This window comes from Lagenorhynchus albirostris, chromosome X (genome assembly GCF_949774975.1).
Source record: "Lagenorhynchus albirostris chromosome X, mLagAlb1.1, whole genome shotgun sequence".
NCBI lineage: Eukaryota > Metazoa > Chordata > Mammalia > Artiodactyla > Delphinidae > Lagenorhynchus > Lagenorhynchus albirostris.
In genome coordinates this window covers 39,219,435-39,237,722 of record NC_083116.1, presented here as the reverse complement: position 1 = coordinate 39,237,722, position 18,288 = coordinate 39,219,435, and the positions used below count along the sequence as shown (strand labels likewise).

Below are 18,288 nucleotides of genomic sequence, written 5' to 3'. Positions count from 1 at the left end.
CTTTGAGGAGAATTCTTGGAACAGAAGTCAGATGGAGAGAGGGGTAAGTTGCATTTTGGCTGAAGGAAGATGTGTGGTTTCTCTGACCATTTCACAAAGAACACATCCTTTCTCCCCTGAAAACTGTAGCCCTTTGGCTGAACAAGGGAAGCTTAAAGAAGGCCTAAAGAGAAATACTAGGGCTCTAACCTGATGCATATTATCACATGACATCTCCCTCACCTGGGATACAGGGGTGAGGTTAAACACTAGGGCATAAGACCCTTGGGTGCTATTCGTTCTTGTTTACATACCCATAGCCTGGGTCTAGGGATAGCTCTGCAGTGACTAAGAGGTAAGCTCCTAGGGAGAGCAAGCTCTGGCTGACAATTGGGTTTTCTAACATGGGAATAGAAGAAGACATAAAAATGTGGGGTTTTTTTAATCTAACTGTTCCCAGTGCAGAACTAATATACACCATAAACTTCCTTTCATCATAGAATAAGTCCTAGCCCTTCTTCAAAATAATGAAATATTACTATATTCTATAATTCCAATTATAGAGCTTGCCAGCTTCAAGCAAGTCTAATTTAGTAAAGTTTTACTCTACTTGCAAAATAATTTGATAATGAAAGTAGAGTTCTATTTTCTTTATTCTGTATGCTTGGACTGTACTTCTGGCAATGAAAAAAGTTAAATCTAAAAGAATATCCACATTGTTCATTTGTGAAAATTGTTTAAACTATTGGATGTCCTATTAATACGTCTCTGAAAAAAATTGATGTCCACAGCCCATTAATTCTCACTCTGTGAACACTTAAAATGTTAGTAAAGTGGTAAATACAAGATGTGTCTCCTTCAAGCAGTAATACCTTACAAATCTGTTCCTTTAGGTTTCCATTTAATGGACCTGTGCTCTTAACCTGTAATTACATTTTAAAAACATGCAGTTGTGGTGTTTTGTGGGGTTTTTTTATGACATTTATTTGGGACATTTTTATGCTATAACTTCATATGGGAATATTTCCATTTCCTTACAGTAAGATCTTAGAGATAGTATATATTTTTAAAATATCTTCTCATAGGGCTTCCCTGGTGGCGCAGTGGTTGAGAGTTCACCTGCCGATGCAGGGGACACGGGTTCGTGCCCCGGTCTGGGAAGATCCCACATGCCGCGGAGCAGCTGGGCCCATGAGCCATGGCCGCTGAGCCTGTGCGTCCGGAGCCTGTGCTCCGCAACGGGAGAGGCCACAACAGTGAGAGGCCCGCGTACCGCAAAAAAAAAAAAAAAAAAAAAAAAAAAAAAAAATCTTCTCATATCACATACCCTATTTGCACTTTAGAGAAAGAAAATATTACTCAGAGTAGAAGGGTAATTCAAGGCTTTTTTGCCTTCAGCTGAACAAAAGGGCAAAAACAAAAAACCAAACAAAACCCCTATTGTCCTAAATTTACCTTCAGATAAATTTAATTACTGCATAGATTGTAGTATTCTGATTTCTGAAAGGCTAAACAGTAAAGTACCATGTTCTACTGAAATATGGAAAAATAGATAATCTAAATTCCTTTAATATGTTTGTTTTCCTGTCCTTGAGTCAGTTTCACCCTTGTCTTTGACATACCACTAACATTCATAACAAAAGGAAAGCAGGGAAGACTAATATATACCACAAGACAAATCTCTAGTGCTCCAATCATTACTTTTGCACCTGTTGTTATTTTATTTTGTTAATGGTGTAAGCAACTGGATAAAACTCAGAGAACAGTAATTTCATTGAGGGAATTGACTTAAATGAATCCAGAAGAATTTTCAGTTTGATAAAAATGAAAACCTTTTTGACTCCCAGGGGTATGAAAGCTGATCTTGGCGCCTTAGGGAGAAATTCATAAAGAAAATAGCCAGCTATATTCTGGCCAGTTCTATTTTTTGAGCGCCAGTTGGCACTGGGGAGAGTACAAACAATAGTCTCTAGATTTTGTCTAGTTTCATGATTTGCTTCTTCTGAAGCTATAAGCAGGAACATGTGGTCAAATAAAATGTGGCTATGTGTACAATTTATACAACCGAACTGTGTACACCCCCATTTAACTGTAAGGAAGTTGTGGGGAAGATACTTGCTGGATGGTCCATGGCTTGTTAGGAACCGGGCTGCACAGCAGGAGGTGAGAGGCGGGCGAGCAAGGGAAGCTTCGTCTGCCGCTCCCCATCCCTCCCCATTGCTCGCATTACCGCCTGAAACACCCACCCCTGTCTGGTCCATGGAAAAATTGTCTTCCATGAAACTGGTCCATCGTGCAAAAAGGTTGGGGACCGCTGCCATAGAGGATGCTGGGGGGAGGGGTAAACTGTGACAAAGCGAGAGAGTGGCATGGACATATATACACTACCAAACGTAAAATAGATAACTAGTGGGAAGCAGCCACATAGCACAGGGAGATCAGCTCGGTGCTTTGTGACCACCTAGAGGGGTGGGATAGGGAGGGTGGGAGGGAGGGAGACGCAAGAGGGAAGAGATATAGGAACATATGTATACGTATAACTGATTCACTTTGTTATAAAGCAGAAACTAACACACCATTGTAAAGCAATTATACTCCAATAAAGATGTAAAAAAAATATTTTGATCCAACAAAAATATAAAAATAATTTTTGCCGAAGAAAACACTGAATCTAAATTCCCATTCTTCTCCATAAGCAAAACACCCTCTTAATTTATAGGAACACCTGCTGATTCATAGGATTTGGTCTCAGACAAAACCTTTGTGATAGGGACCGGGCAGGAGGTAGGTAGAAATGCATCTTTGCAAACCCTGCAAAAATCTTGAATTAAAATCCACCTCTTTGGGGGCTTCCCTGGTGGTGCAGTGGTTGAGAATCTGCCTGCCAATGCAGGGGACACGGGTTCGAGCCCTGGTCTGGGAAGATCCCACATGCCACAGAGCAACTGGGCCCATGAGCCACAACTACTGAGCCTGCGTGTCTGGAGCCTGTGCTCCTCAACAAGAGAGGCCGCGATAGTGAGAGGCCCGCGCACCGTGATGAAGAGTGGCCCCTGCTTGCTGCAACTAGAGAAAGCCCTCGCACAGAAACGAAGACCCAACACAGCCAAAAATAAATAAATTAATTAACTAAATTTTAAAAAAGAATCACTTATTAAAAAAAATCCACGTCTTCACAGATATCCTCTTGTGGCAGAATGATTTAGTTGGTTTGTATAATAATGTAATAATTACATAAAATATAATAATGGTAGAGTTATTTAGTTGGTTTGCATATATATGCAGCGATTACCTGACAATAAGATTACCTTCATAAAATACAGGGGGATTCTCAAGTGCATAATAAAGTTTTCATTTCTTTGGGTCTAGATAGCATTTTATTTTTTATTTTTTTATTTATTTTTGGCTGCGTTGGGTCTTCCTTGTGGTGCGTGGGCTTCTCATTGTGGTGGCTTCTCTTGTTGCAGAGCACGGCCTCTAGGCGCATGGGCTTCAGTAGTTGTGGCTCGAATGCTCTAGAGAGCAGGCTCAGTAGTTGTGGCACACGGGCTTAGTTGCTCTGTAGCATGTGGGATCTTCCCGGACCAGGGCTCAAACCCGTGTCCCCTGCATTGGCAGGCGGATTCCCAACCACTGTGCCACCAGGGAAGCCCTAGATAACATTTTAAATCTTCCTTTTGAAACCAGCTAAGTGAGCCAGACTTATCCGTGCCAGAAAGACTCATGAATCTGTATTTAGGGTTTATTCATTGCATGTGATCATTACAGGGGAATTCCTTGTCTCAACCCACTGTACAACCTGATGACACAGCATTCTTCAATTCCAATCTTATAAAAGAAAGGCCCAGCAGAGGGCACGTTAAGCATTTTTATGACTAAACACCTTGGTACTTGTCTCAAGGATATTTAAACAGTAAGATGCTATATTGGCATCTGAAGTAAAGTTTCCAATGTCTTCTGACATCATATGGCAACTCTTTCAATTAAGAGAACACCAAGATACTCAGTCAAGTTCAGACAAATAGATTTAAATAAAACAAAAATCAATCTAATTGATTACTTTAAAACCAAGCACCTTGAAGATGTGAATAAATTCCCAGAATGAATAAAACCAGTGAGTTCATAGATCCTCTTTAGTGGTTACATGCTCATGGGAGCAAGGCGATATACAGAATATAAATATGCTAAGTTATGCCACTAATTTAATTACCTGCATGCAGCTAGTCCACTGGCAGTGTTTAAATCTCAGGCTAACTTTCTTTGATCACTCAAACTACTTCAGAGTCACCTCTTATGGGTCTGAAGGGAACACCTGCATAAAACATAAAATGAAAATGTGCTGAAAAATGCATTTCAAAGCCAACTCCAAGTGTCTTTGATAATCTGCTCTTTTGTATTATCTACATCACTGCTTCCCATCTACTAGTATCTATAACTGAGATCTGACTCCTTTCTTAGGGGACTAATAAACAATGACCCTGAGAAAACTACACCTTCAGTATAATAATTCTGGTGTGTACCTAGCTTTAGGTGGAAAATGAAATTCAACTCAAAAAATAAAATAGTTGATTTCAATATCTGAAGGAGAAAGCCAGGAAGGCAAGAATATTGTTTACATTTTAAGAATATTATTCTTCTAATAAGAGAAAGATCATCAGAGCTTTGGTAAATGACTACTACTTTAAGCATGAATGCCCTCTATTCCTAAGTACTTGACAAACTGCAATGAACTAGAAAGTTGCTTATTGCAAGACACCATTTCCCTTACATTTTTCTCCACCTTTTTTCTGCCTACACATCTAAAATGTTACTCAACTCAGCTGTTTATTTTCCCATCACAGCATTTAAACTCTTGCTCTTCCCCCTTTCTATTTTAATAACCCTTTGCCACAGTTAGCATCATATATGTTTACATGCTACCAAAATAAATAAAAGATACTAGTTGAACAAGGCAACTGAATGTTCCACTTTTAAACAATTGTTTTGGTATTATGTAGGTAAGCCTGACTCTTGAATATGTCCTAACATCTATTCATCTGTATCTATGTTCTCTTCCAAAATTACTTTATGCACTTGAAACAATTCTTCCTATTTTTAGCTTCTTTTTTTTTTTTTTTGTGCGGTACGTGGGCCTCTCACTGTTGTGGCCTCTCCCGCTGCAGAGCACAGGCTCCGGACGCGCAGGCCCAGCGGCCATGGCCCACGGGCCCAGCCGCTCCGCGGCACGTGGGATCCTCCCAGACCAGGGCACGAACCCGCATCCCCCGCATCGGCAGGCTGACTCTCAACCACTGCGCCACCAGGGAAGCCCCAATTCTTCCTATTTTTAAGTGCCAGCCCTGTCTTCTTCCGTCATTATATTTAATAATTGAAATGGTAAAACTTTAGTTTCTGTAGCCTACGTAATTCAAGGGGATTTCAATTAGTCCCTTGGTTAAATCCAATACAAAAAATAAGACATTTATGGATAAAAATAGAATCTAAAGAGGGGATTCTTAGTCTGGGGTCCTCAGAGATGCACAGATAGTCATAGCTGAAGTTTTCTTTTTTATTTGCTTATTTATTTATTTTTGGCTGCGTTGGGTCTTCATTGCTGTGCATGGGCTTCCTCTAGTTGTGGCGCGTGGGCTTTCTCTAGTTGCAGTGAGCAGGGGCTACTCTTGTTTGCGGTGCGTGGGCTTCTCATTGCAGTGGCTTATTTTGTTGTGGAGCACGGGCTCTAGGCGCATGGGCTTCATTAGTTGTGGCTCGAGGGCTCTAGAGCGCAGGCTCAGTAGTTGTGGCGTATGGGCTTAGTTGCTCTGTGGCATGTGGGATCTTCCTGGACTAGGGCTCGAACCTGTGTCCCCTGCTTTGGCAGGTGGATGCTTAACCACTACACCACCGGGGAAGTCGTTATGCAATTTTATTACATGTTTAGGTTCATGTGATCACCACCACAGTCAAGATTCAGAACAGTTCCATCACCACATTGTTCCCTCATGTGGGCCTTTTATAGTGACACACAACTCCACCCCATACCCTCTCCTTGGCTCTGGGCAACCACTAATCTGTTCTTCATTACTACAGTTTTTCATCTCAAAGATGTTATATAAATGGGATCATACTGTATGTAATTTGGGGGGATTGGCTTTTTTCACTCAGTAAAATTCTCTGGAGATTCATCCAGATTGTTGCATATATTCATAGTTCATTCCTTTTCATTGCTGAGTAATATTCCACGGTATGGCCGTATCACAATTTGTTAACCATTCACCTATTGAAGAGCATTTGGGCTGTTTCCAGTTTCTGGCAATTATGAATAAAGCTGCTATATATATTCACATATATATATTCATATATATATGTTTTAGTGAATATAATTTTTCATTTATCTAAGATAGAAGTCCATGACTGATATTGCTGAGTCATATGGTAGTTACATGTTTAGTTTTATAAGAAACTGACAGACTGTTTTCCAAATTGGCTATACCATTTTTCATTTCTCACCAACAGTGTATGTGTGTGTGATCCAGTTCCTCCACATTCTCACCATCATTTGGTGTGATCACTTTTTTTTTAGCCATTCTGATAGGTGTGCAGTGATATCACATTGTGGTTTTAATGAACATTTCCCTAATGGCTAATAATTTGAACATCTTTTCATGTGCTTATCCACCATATGTATACTATTCTCTTTGGTGAAATGTCTGTTCTTGTCCCAGAAAAAAAAAAAGCATCCCAAATAGGAATGGGTTCTTTTTACATAGGAATTTGAGTAATATCAGTGGATAACAAAGTTTTACAAAAGAAAGAAATGCTGTTAAACCAGGATTTTTTTTATTGGCTATCTGCTAAGACAGAAGCCATAACATTAATTCTTACTTAACCCAGTGAAGGTGTTTCTGTGGAGAATCTGGAAAATAGAATCCAGGAACAATGCTTGGCTTTTGGATAACTTGACTGTAGAGAGAATTGAGAGAATACAAATGAATGAAGAGATAAGAGAGCTTTTGGTAAGTATTAGATTCCGTCATTTCATGAACACGTTTTCTAGCGAGTACCAGTAGTGCAGATATTTTATATCCTTGGTATGCTTTTGATATATTTAAATATCATTTGTGGCCTTGTTTTATGGGTCATAGTTGTATACTCACCCACAAAGAGAGCTGTCTACTTCAGCTCAGGCAGGGTAACAGAATTACCTATAGGCAGAACTATTACTCTCCTCCAAGAAGAGCTTGAATCAAAAACCTGCAATGACTATCCACTGCCTAATAAATCAAGGCCAAATTCCTAAATACCTTTTCAAGGTCAACAAAACCCTAACCTACCTTTTCTGCCCTATCTCCTGCTACTCATCCTCTTATGCTCTCAACAAACTGAAATAATGTTTCCTAAATCCCCTCTGCTCTTTCCTGACTCTGAGCTTTTGTTTCTGCTATATCCTTTACTGACATATCTTCTCTCACCGTTGGTACCTATAAAAATCCCACCTATCCCTCAAGGCCCTGCTCAGACAGACGTTGCTTTCTCCATGAAATCTCCCCTAATTTCTTAAGTCAAAAGCAAACATTCCTGCCTCTATACTCACACAGGACTTTGTACCCCTTCCCAGCACCCATCTCTCTGACCACTCTTTTGTTTAAACGCCCTGCCATTGCAATAACATGGATGAATCTCAAATGCATTTTACTAAGTGAAAGAAGTCAGACACAAAAAAACCTACATACTGAGTGATTCCATTTATATGACATTCTAGAAAAGGCAAAACCATAGGGACAGAAAACAGATGAAGGGTTGCCAAGGGTTAAGGAGGTGGGGGGCTTTGACTATAAAGGCATAGTATGTGGAATTTTGGGGGTGATGAAACTGTTCTATATCTTGATAGTGGTAGTGGCTACATGACTATATATTGAATATTTGTCAAAGTTTATGGAACTGTACACTAAAAAAAGTTTATTGTATGTAAATTATACCTTAACAAACACAGTAGAAAAAAAAATCATACCAGCTAGCCAGCAAACCAACCAGCCTGCCCTCCAGTTCTTGCCGTCCACTTACTGTTTTTCAAATGTACTCTAATGTGCCAGGCTAAGAGCAGGGGCTACAAAGAAGAAAAATACATGGTCCCTCCTCTCAAGGAACTCAGTCTCTGACGGAGGAGATATGTAAGTAAATAAATGCAGCATAGCATGGAAGATACTATATATAATACACATATATGTCAGAGACAGTGGAGGTATAAAGGAGACAGTGGTCAGATGGACCTAGATTGTTGAGATCCTAGCTATCAAAGCTTAGAAATTTCTATTCTGTTCAATATACAGTGAGAAATGACATAATCATAGCTATGTTTTCAAAAGTATAAATGGCAGTAATATGAAGGATGACTTGGAGTGAGGGAGAGACTAAAAGCAGGGAAATCAATTAGAAGGCTATTTACAATAATCTGAGAGAAAATTAATATCACTTCTCTTCCCCATTAGTAGGCAATTGAGATTAGACTAGGCTTTCAACTAAAGCTTGTATTGCTTATAATCTAGATTCACATAGGCAAAAACAGAGAGGGCTCACAAAATTTTCCTTGGTACAATTTACCCCCAGTAGACTAAGATACTAAATGGAGGGACCTTGTTGCAACTATCATAAGACTTTGTAGATATTAGAAGCTCTAAAAAATGTTTATTATCCTAATGAATAAATTAGAGAATGTGTGAATTTTCTTTTAAATCACCGAAACTCGAAAAGAGAAAATTATAAGTCCTGTATGCCCAGTGATGCTTATTGCTTATCATTTTGTATGTTGGATGGCCCAGAGGGTCGAGGTTAGTAAAAACATTTTTTTTCCCTAAATTCAAATACTGATTGCAGTTATCAGGTGGGATTAGTCTAGCACATTTTTTTCCCAGAAAGTCTGTTTCTTCTTTGCTTGTTCACTGCTACATAACACAACTTGCAGTGACAGGGCTAAGATTCTGTTAAAAAAAAAAAAGGCTGGGTAACAGCAGGCGTTATAAATCTACTTTGTTCCAGTATACTACCCTTAAGCAATTGACTGTTCCACCTGTCTCGGAACTTGAAAACCTCTGCTCAAAATGCCTTATGAGGGCATAACTGAAGGCACTGATATAAGACAGCCTGATTCTTGGAATGTGTGTGCTGAAAAGTTTTCATACTGCCTTGAATCCAAACAAACAGAAGGTCCTAAAACCATCATGGTATTGAGCCCTAAACACCTTGTAGGGCCCAAACATATGCTCTCATCGGGTCTGTAAACACCTCAACCATAACCGCCTCAACAAAAGGAAAACATTTAATGAACTGGTGGGATTATTGAAGGTAAAGTTGACAAACTCTTCTTCAAACAAACAGGAGCTTCAGGCTTTCAATGTCTGCTCCCTCTCTCTTTTTTCCCCCCACAAAAAGCAAACATTGCTGAGCCACTTCATTGCCTCTGCTAAAAGGCTTTCTGTGGCTCCAGAGCTGACAGCATCTAGAATATTAAGCAGTTGTTGACTTCTGTGTCCAAACTAGTTTGTTCTGAAGGACCTGAAGTATACTGATCCTATCTGCACACAAAGTTACATAGAGACAACTTAGAAAAGAGTATACCCACCCTCTGCTAATCGGAAGATTGGCAGCTAAGGGAGAAGTGATTTTATGGATTCCTGAGTGTGCTGTGGTTCAGTGGATCTGGACATTTTTTCCTTTTGATGATTCCATTAGTGTTTTTCCTCATTAAAGTTCCTATACTTTATACTGCATGATTTGTGGTGAAGTCAAACCAAAGTAATTTTTGTAACCACAAAATACCCTTTTGGGTTTTTTTGTTTGTTTTTTAAAATTTATTTTATTTATTTTTATTTTTGGCTGCATTGGGTCTTCATTGCTGCGTGTGGGCTTCCTCTAGTTGCGGTGAGCGGGGGCTCCTCTTCCTTGTGGTGCACGGGCTTCTCATTGCGGTGGCTTCTGTTGTTGTGGAGCGTGGGCTCTAGGTGTGCGGGCTTCAGGAGTTGGGGCTCGTGGGCTCCAGAGCGCAGGCTCAGTAGTTGTGGCACACAGGCTTAGTTGCTCAGCGGCATGTGGGATCTTTCCGGACCAGGGCTCAAACCCGTGTCCCCCGCATTGGCAGACAGATTCCTAACCACTGCACCACCAGGGAAGCCCATAAAATACCCTATTGTTGAAGGCCCGCTTGTCTCTTGCCCGTTTCCTGAGACCAACATAACCATGACACATCTAATTCTGGTGTGACAGAACTTAATTACTATGTGAATCATGAGTGGGAGGCCAGCTAATTTCAGTTGTCTCAACTGTTTGCTAGTACCTGGTCACTTATTGCCAGATACTTGTTTACTCCAAGTTTTTGATCGATTTTGAGCCCTGGCCAGCAGCAACTAATCCTAATGCATATAGTTGGCAGCTGTGAAGTTTTGACTTTGCCCCTTGGAATACAAAGGCTGCCTTTGCCCACACTCAGGCTGACTTTAGCTTCCTAAGAGTAAACCTTGGGACTTCTCGAGTGGCACAGTGGTTAGGAATCCGCCTGCCAATGTAGGGGACACAGGTTTGATCCCTGGTCCGGGAAGATCCCACATGCTGCAGAGCAACTAAGCCTGTGCGCCACAACTACTGAGCCTGCTCTCTAGAGCCCATGAGCCACAACTACTGAGCCCACATGCTGCAACTACTGAAGCCCGCCCACCTGGAGCCTGTGCTCTGCAATGAGAAGCCACTGCAATGAGAAGCCCACGCACCACAATGAAGAGTAGCCCCCGCTCACCATAACTAGAGGAAGCCCACGCGCAGCAACAAAGACCCAACACAGCCAAAAAATAAATAAAACTTTAAAAAATAATAAATAAAATAAAGTTTCTACTCTAAAAAAAAAGAGTATACCTTGGCCTCAGTAGGTGATTGTGATTATGTGCTACAATATAACTATGTTTATTCTTTTTTTATGATATTTAATTAATTAATTTATTTTATTTATTTATTTTTGGCTGCACTTGGTCTTTGTTGCTGCACGTGGACTTTCTCTAGTTGTGGCGAGCAAGGGCTACTCTTTGTTGCAGTGCACGGGCTTCTCATTGCTGTGGCTTCTCTTGTTGCAGAGCACGGGCTATAGGCGCGCGGACTTCAGTAGTTGTGGCACGTGGGCTCAGTAGTTGTGGCTCACAGGCTCTAGAGCACAGGCTCAGTAGTTGTGGCGTAGGAGCTTAGTTGCTCTGCGGTATGTGGGATCTTCCTGGGCCAGGGCTCGAACCCGTGTCCCCTGCATTGGCAGGCGGATTCTTAACCACTGCGCCACCAAGGAAGCCCACTATGTTTATTCTTAAACTGCTTTTCAGAAGCCCCAGCTTTACTAGGAATTATCAAATTAGGCTCCTGTTAGAAAGGAATCCCATTCTGTCTGTAGGCTAAAAAAAAGCTTACTGCCCATGTGCATTTTAAAGAACTTAACCCCTCCCTAATTTAGTAAACTGATCTTATCCATGCCTGCGAGGCCCACTCCCTTCTACAGCGATTCTGTCACTTGTCCTAGGCAGTGGCAAAATCATAGATATTTATTTTAGCTACACTAGCTGATTTGGTAGGCTTTAATCTGAAGGAACACTAAGTGGTTCAATATATATCTGCACAATTTCCCATTATTATTATCCCTATTTTGTAGCTGAGAAAGAAGAAAGAGAAACTTCCTTGGTGTCACATAACCAGTCAATGGAAAAGTTAAAAATAACAACAGAGACTGGAATGAGGGAGTTCTGTGGATCTAGTCTACTGAGTAGCACAAACGGATTGGAAGTAAACCTCAAATATGTGGCCATATCTGTAGGGCACAATTCATTAAAAACATTTTTTTCCCATTTTCCCCAAGCAATTGTTTTTCTTTCTTTTAATATACATAAATCTCTTGTGGACGCAAATTTAGTTCTTTGAAAGTTTTCATCTTACTAAAAACCTAAAAAAAAAATAAAAGGAGAGAGGAGGCTGCATGAGAACAGATTAATTTCCCAAGTAGGTTGTCCTGATACTGCAGGCGAGGGTAAAAATCACTCATGTCCATCTTTCCCTCCAAGCACCTCCCCTGCCCAACTTTCCCCTGGAGCCATTGCTGCCCTCCCATGCCTTGGGCCCTTCCCCACTCTTATCCCTTTTTAGCAATCTGGGATCCCCTCAATCATCTCCCCAAACTCAAGATAGCTAATCTGATCCCTCAATAGCAATCAACTTGACGCAGCTTAAATTTTCTGCATTATCCTTATCAGTACAATTCCTTTCTGTACCAGTTTTCGTCAGTGGACAAAAAACACCCTTTCCACACATAACACACGTTCAGGCATTCCACTCCACACATGCATGTGAGTGAGTGTGTACAACTGAAGATGTAGACATTTATAAATGATGATGAAGCACTTGACAAAATGTACTTTCATAATCTCTGTTATCTAGGATTTCCAGGGCTGCTCAGCAAGAAATCAGGGCACCCTGATGAGGGGTTCTTAGTAGGTTAAATGTGTTACCATATCTGGTTGAAAAACACCGTATCTTTCCACCTTGTAATAATATCCTTACTACGTGTGTGGAGAGGTAGTACAGCAGAGTGAAAATGGTATAGAATTTGGAGTCCGATATGCTCCCATGTGAATTCCAACTCTGCCACTTACTAGCTGTGTGACCTTTGGCAAGATACTTCACCTTTCTGAACCTCATTTTCCTCATCTGAAAATAATGGGCTTTTATTACTTGTTGTAAGAATCAAATGATATAATTAATACACATACAGTGTCTGGCACATAGTAAGTTCTCAATAAATATGTTTCCTTCCTACCTCTACTTTGGAAGGTAGTGTTATAAGGAGTGGAATGTTGCATAAGGAGAAGAGTGTAGTTTTGTACTAAGATGTTGGGTCAAATTCTAATCCAATCATTAGGTTATTCCCTAATGGGTGCCCTCAGCAAGTTACTTAACCTGAGCGCACGTTGCTTCTTCTGTAAGATGTAGCATATAATACTTATCTCATGGGTGTAAAGTATCTGGCCCCTAGCAGGTTCTCAATGGTAGCTATTTCTGTTACAGGTATAAGACTGTTCTTAGTTTCAGATATAGCACACCTACTGTTGTAAAGCCCCTCTCTGAAATTCTGTCTTTTCTTCGAGTGCATGAAATCTTTGTTTAAAAATATCCCCTGTTTTTTGGGCTTCCCTGGTGGCACAGTGGTTGAGAGTCCGCCTGCCGATGCAGGGAACGTGGGTTCGTGCCCCGGTCCGGGAAGATCCCACATGCCGCGGAGCGGCTGGGCCCGTGAGCCATGGCCGCTGAGCCTGCGCGTCCGGAGCCTGTGCTCCGCAACGGAAGAGGCCACAACAGTGAGAGGCCCGTGTACCGCCAAAAAAAAAAAAATCCCCTGTTTTCTAATGGTTGTATACCCACTTGAGCTGACTGAGGTTTACCTGCATTTGCAAGTAACAGTATAGTATTTGAAAGTATGCTGCAGCATCACATTTGGGGCTTTTTGTTCTGTTTTGTTTGGCTGCTCTCTCTCTCCACACCACCGTCATCTTCTTGCTATACAAGGGGCAACTGCCTTGAGTGGAAATTTGTTGTCATTCATTCTCTACACCTATATTGTCCAGCTGTGTGGCCACATCATCGCTTTGATGCCAGGACACTAGTTGTCTCAGATGGTGCTTTACCATTTAATGGTAAGAAGCCAGATGTGGTGTCTCATTTCCTGCAGACATATTAAAGGCTGAACACTATGGCCCATCTCTGCACCACCGCAGAAACTCAGTATGATCGGAAACTTAATCGGCCATGGTGGTACCCTGCTGTTGCTTCTGCAGGATGCTGCTCTGTTTACCAGTTCATCATTAGATAGTGCACTGCTTAGGGCAACTTTCAGTTCAGTGTTGCTGATATAAATATTTGGCAAGGCTAGCCTTTGTGGTAGGATTTGAGGAATTCAAAAAGCCTCCTGGCCCAAATATATCTCTGTCACTGGTCACAGGGCCTGAAATGCATGCAAGAAACATTTCACATGAACTTTCCTTCTTGGGTATAAGGCAATGTTAGAATGCAAATACCACTCTCTAAAGGGAAGATACTGAGTCATTATCGGCTATTAATACTCAGAGTCAGAAGTGCATTGGAATCCTGATTCTGTTACTAGCTGTATGAGCTTAGGGGGTTGCTAATTCTCTCTGAGCCAGTTTCCTCTTCTGAAAATGGGGATAATAATGGATGGTTGTGAGAATTTAATGAGAGAATGCATGTAAAGAACATAGTAAATGCTCAATGAACAATAGCTGTTATTAGCCTTAGGGACAGCAGGGCTCTGAAGGAATACATTTAGGACCTGGTAAATTTGGTTTGAGGGTCAGGAATAAGGTGAAGTCTGGTACCAGGAAACTGCTCACAGCAAAGGCCCTGGTGGAGTGGTGATATTACAGCTGGGGAATAGCATGGAAACTCTGGGGACCTGGGGTTGGAAGAGTTGGGTGGGAGGAAGAGGAAAGACTGAAGCAAAATCACACTGCATTTCCATGAACCTTCCAATAAGAAAAGCGCAGTACTACTCAGGATGCGATGCTTTGTGAGGTAGTAAGCTCTGACACTGGGAGTGTTCAAGCAGAGGCTGAGTGCTGGCTACCCTCAGGATACTCAGGGCTTCTCAAACTTATATTTACATACAAATCACCTGGGAATCTTGTTTAAATGCAGGTTCTGATTCAGCAAGTCTGGGTGGGACCTGAGATTCTTCATTTCTCATGAGCTTGCTGACAGTGCTGATGCTTCCGATCAACAGATGTCATCCTTAGTAGCGAGGCTCTGTTGCAGTTTGAAGAGAAATCACAGTGAGACAGAGGGATATGGTTAGGGAAAGCCAGAGAGTTACCCGGGCAAGGCTCCATAAAGTAGGAGCACTCTGATGCAGTCATGATCTACAGTCTGGTTCTTAGCTTTGTAAGCTTTGAAATTTGATTGGTAGTATTGGCAGAGCCTGGGCTCCTGGGGACTGACTCACAATTAAACAAATTCACGAGACCAGTATATAAGCCAGAATGCCAACTGATTAATTTATTATGAGAAGTATAACTTCCAGTGGAACAGATACTAGTGTTTGCTGATCAGAGAATTACCTCCCTGTAGGCATATTTACAGGAGGAGCTAAATGATGAAAAGAAGGTTGCTTGGTGAGGAGGAGCTCATAGCAAGGGGAGTTCATAGGATGATTTTAATGGTTCATGTCATCAAGCTATGATAGTCTGATACCTTCATCTCCACTACTGGTCTAGACCTCCAGATAGTGCTGAGGGTGTTAGCCTCCATAACAGTCTCTCTGCCTCCTGTCTTGCCCTCATACAATCCAGATTATCTATGTAAGCCTAGGTCGATACTATCATTTGTTTGATCCACTGATTTCAATATAAATTCACAACCTAAACTCATCATTACAAAAAGTTTAAAATATAGAGAAAAGTTGAAAAATATTACAGCGAGCACCTATATACCCACCATCTAGATTCAACAATTGTTATCATTTTGCCATATTTACTTTATGTATCTGTGTGTGCACATGTGCATTGAGCCCACACTCTTTAACATAGATTTCTAAACTCTTCATGTTCTGGCATAACCCACTTGACCTGCTTCACTCCCCGGGCTCCCCCTTTGCTCCCCCAGACATGCCTAACTATTGAATGTTAGTTCCCTGAATGTTCGCTGGTGTTCTCATGTATTGCCTATTGCCTATGCCTGAATATCCTTACTTTCTTTTTTCTTGATTAGCTCTATTTGTTCGCAAAGAGAGCCACGCCCATGTTGCCATAGCACCCTATGCTCTTCTCAGTGATAACATGTATTACACTATACTCTTATTGTGTGTTTGCCTCTTTGACTTTCCTACTAAACTATGAACTCCTTGAGGGCAGGGACTGTTTCGTTTGTCTCTGTATACCTGCACCTCTCAAGTGTCTTGAGCTTAGTAGGTGTTCAGTAATCAGAAAATCCAACTACCTGCTGGACAGTTCTACCTAGTTACATCATGGGTACCTTGAATTCAACTTGTCTAAACTGAACTCATTTCTCCTCCTACCCACTCTACACATTTAAAACCCTCCTCCTAATTAAATGCCATTCAGTCTTCCAAGCCAAAAGCTTCAGAGCAATCCCTAACTCTTCCCTCTCATTCATCCTCCAAACAAGTCCTGTTGATTCTATATCCAAAATACATTACCAATCTATCCATTTCTCTTTATCTCCACTACCAATTTAGTCCAAGCCACCTTCATTTCTCACCTGGAGCACTGCCAACAATCCTGTATCTGGGCTCCCTGCTTCTACTCTTGTCTCCTCCAATTTTTATTCACAGAGAAGCATAATGATCACTAAAATTCAGATCTGATTTTATTACTCCCTGCTTAAACCCTGATTATATTACTCCTTGCTTTTGGATTAAGTCCAAACTCCTTAGCTTTACCCAAAGGACTCTCAAGAACTGACCCCTTTGTCCCTCTATAACTTTATCTCTTGTACTCTGGGTTCCAAACACTTGGTGTTTATAGAGCCTGTAGTATTTGTTGTTTCTCAACATTTTCAGTTTCATGCCTCAGTGCCTTTTCTTGTATTGTTCTCTGTCTAGAAAGGCTAACACTCTCAAAGTCAGCACAGGTGTAACCTCCTCTGGGAAGCTTTTTCTTACTTACCAGTCTGGGTTAGTTCCTCTTCCCTAACACCCACTACTGCCCTATGCATACCTCTAGTGTAGCTCTTATACTATATACATCAGCACTCTCTCTCTATATATATTACAATTATCAGCTTGTTTGTCTCATCAAAGGTAATTTATGAGCTTTTTGAGAGCAGAGTTAATGTCTTATTTTGTTTTAACCCAATGCTTAGCCCATGATTGGCATATAGTAGATTGCAATAAATATTTAAGAAAGAATGAATATTAACAAATGTCTCTCCAAACTTCATTTTTGTAAATATCTTATAAAAGATCTCTTTTCTTTTAAACACATTGTTTCTTCAAAGTACAACATAGTTGACTGTCATGCAGGTTTTATATGTATATATTTTCTGCCGCACAGCGCGGCATGTGGGATCTTAGTTCCCCGACCAGGGATCAAACCCACACACCCTGCATTGGAAGTGCGGAGTCTTAACCACTGGACCGCCAGGGAAGTCCAAATCATGCAGGTAATATTGATTGAATATTGAGTGTTCTTCACCAGCAATTTCAGACAATTTCTGGAACTGTACCATTTCTTTTTTATATATAAATTTATTTATTTTTGGCTACGTTGGGTCTTCGTTGCTGCGTGCGGGCTTTCTCTAGTTGCAGTGAGCAGGGGCTACTCTTTGTTGCAGTGCGCGGGCTTCTCATTGCTGTGGCTTCTCTTATTGCGGAGCACGGGCTCTAGGCACATGGGCTTCAGTAGTTGTGGCACGTGGGCTCAGTAGTTGTGGCTCGCAGGCTCTAGAGCGCAGGCTCAGTAGTTGTGGCACACGGGCTTAGTTGCTCTGCGACATGTGGGATCTTCCCGGACCAGGGCTCGAACCCGTGTCCCCTGCATTGGCAGGCGGATTCTTAACCACTTCGCCACCAGGGAAATCCCGTGCCATTTCTTTAGATGACAGATGCTACCCTTTTATTTTCCCCTAGGTAATTTTTATCTAAGAGATTAACATCATCAGTAGTTGGGGGTGCCATGCTATTGGTCCCATATACCTCCCTTGACCTCTAAGTCCCTTTCAACACCTACGATTCATGTTTCACAAAATTGCCCATTCATTTGGATTCTAGGTGCTGCTTGGTTATGGTGTTAATTTTCCGCTAGGTTTCTCTCAAGCCATAAGAGCATCACGTGCAGGATTGTCCCATGCTTAATCTTTGCAAATAATATTGATTAAATAAATGTTGGGCCAGGGGAGTGGAATGATTGATTAGGAATTTAACAAATGTTGGGCTGGATAAAGTAAATTATATTTATTTGAACTGAAAAAAATGGCTAAAAGTAAACATCCTGAACATTACTTTCTCTGATTATTACCTCAAAGTAACAACCTTAATATTATTTTAAAAGTATTGGGTCCCTGAATCTGTTTAATAATAATAGTATTTAACAGATATAATTTTTACACTCTGCTAAGCACTGTTCTAAGTGCTTTATATGTATGAACTCATTTAATCATATAGACTACTCTATGGGGTAGGTACTATTATTATCCCCATTTTACAGATGATGAGGAAGCGGTGGCACAGAGAAGTAATTTCCCCAAGGCCAAAAGTTATCCATAACTGTCAGACACCAAAAGTAT

General features: G+C 41.1%; 1 protein-coding gene across 1 annotated transcript in view; it reads left to right on the top strand.

Annotated features, from left to right (window-relative positions):
* The window catches only part of RNF128 (ring finger protein 128), a 97,200-nt gene that overhangs the window by 19,333 nt on the left and 59,579 nt on the right, over positions 1-18,288 (top strand). The window lies entirely within an intron of this gene.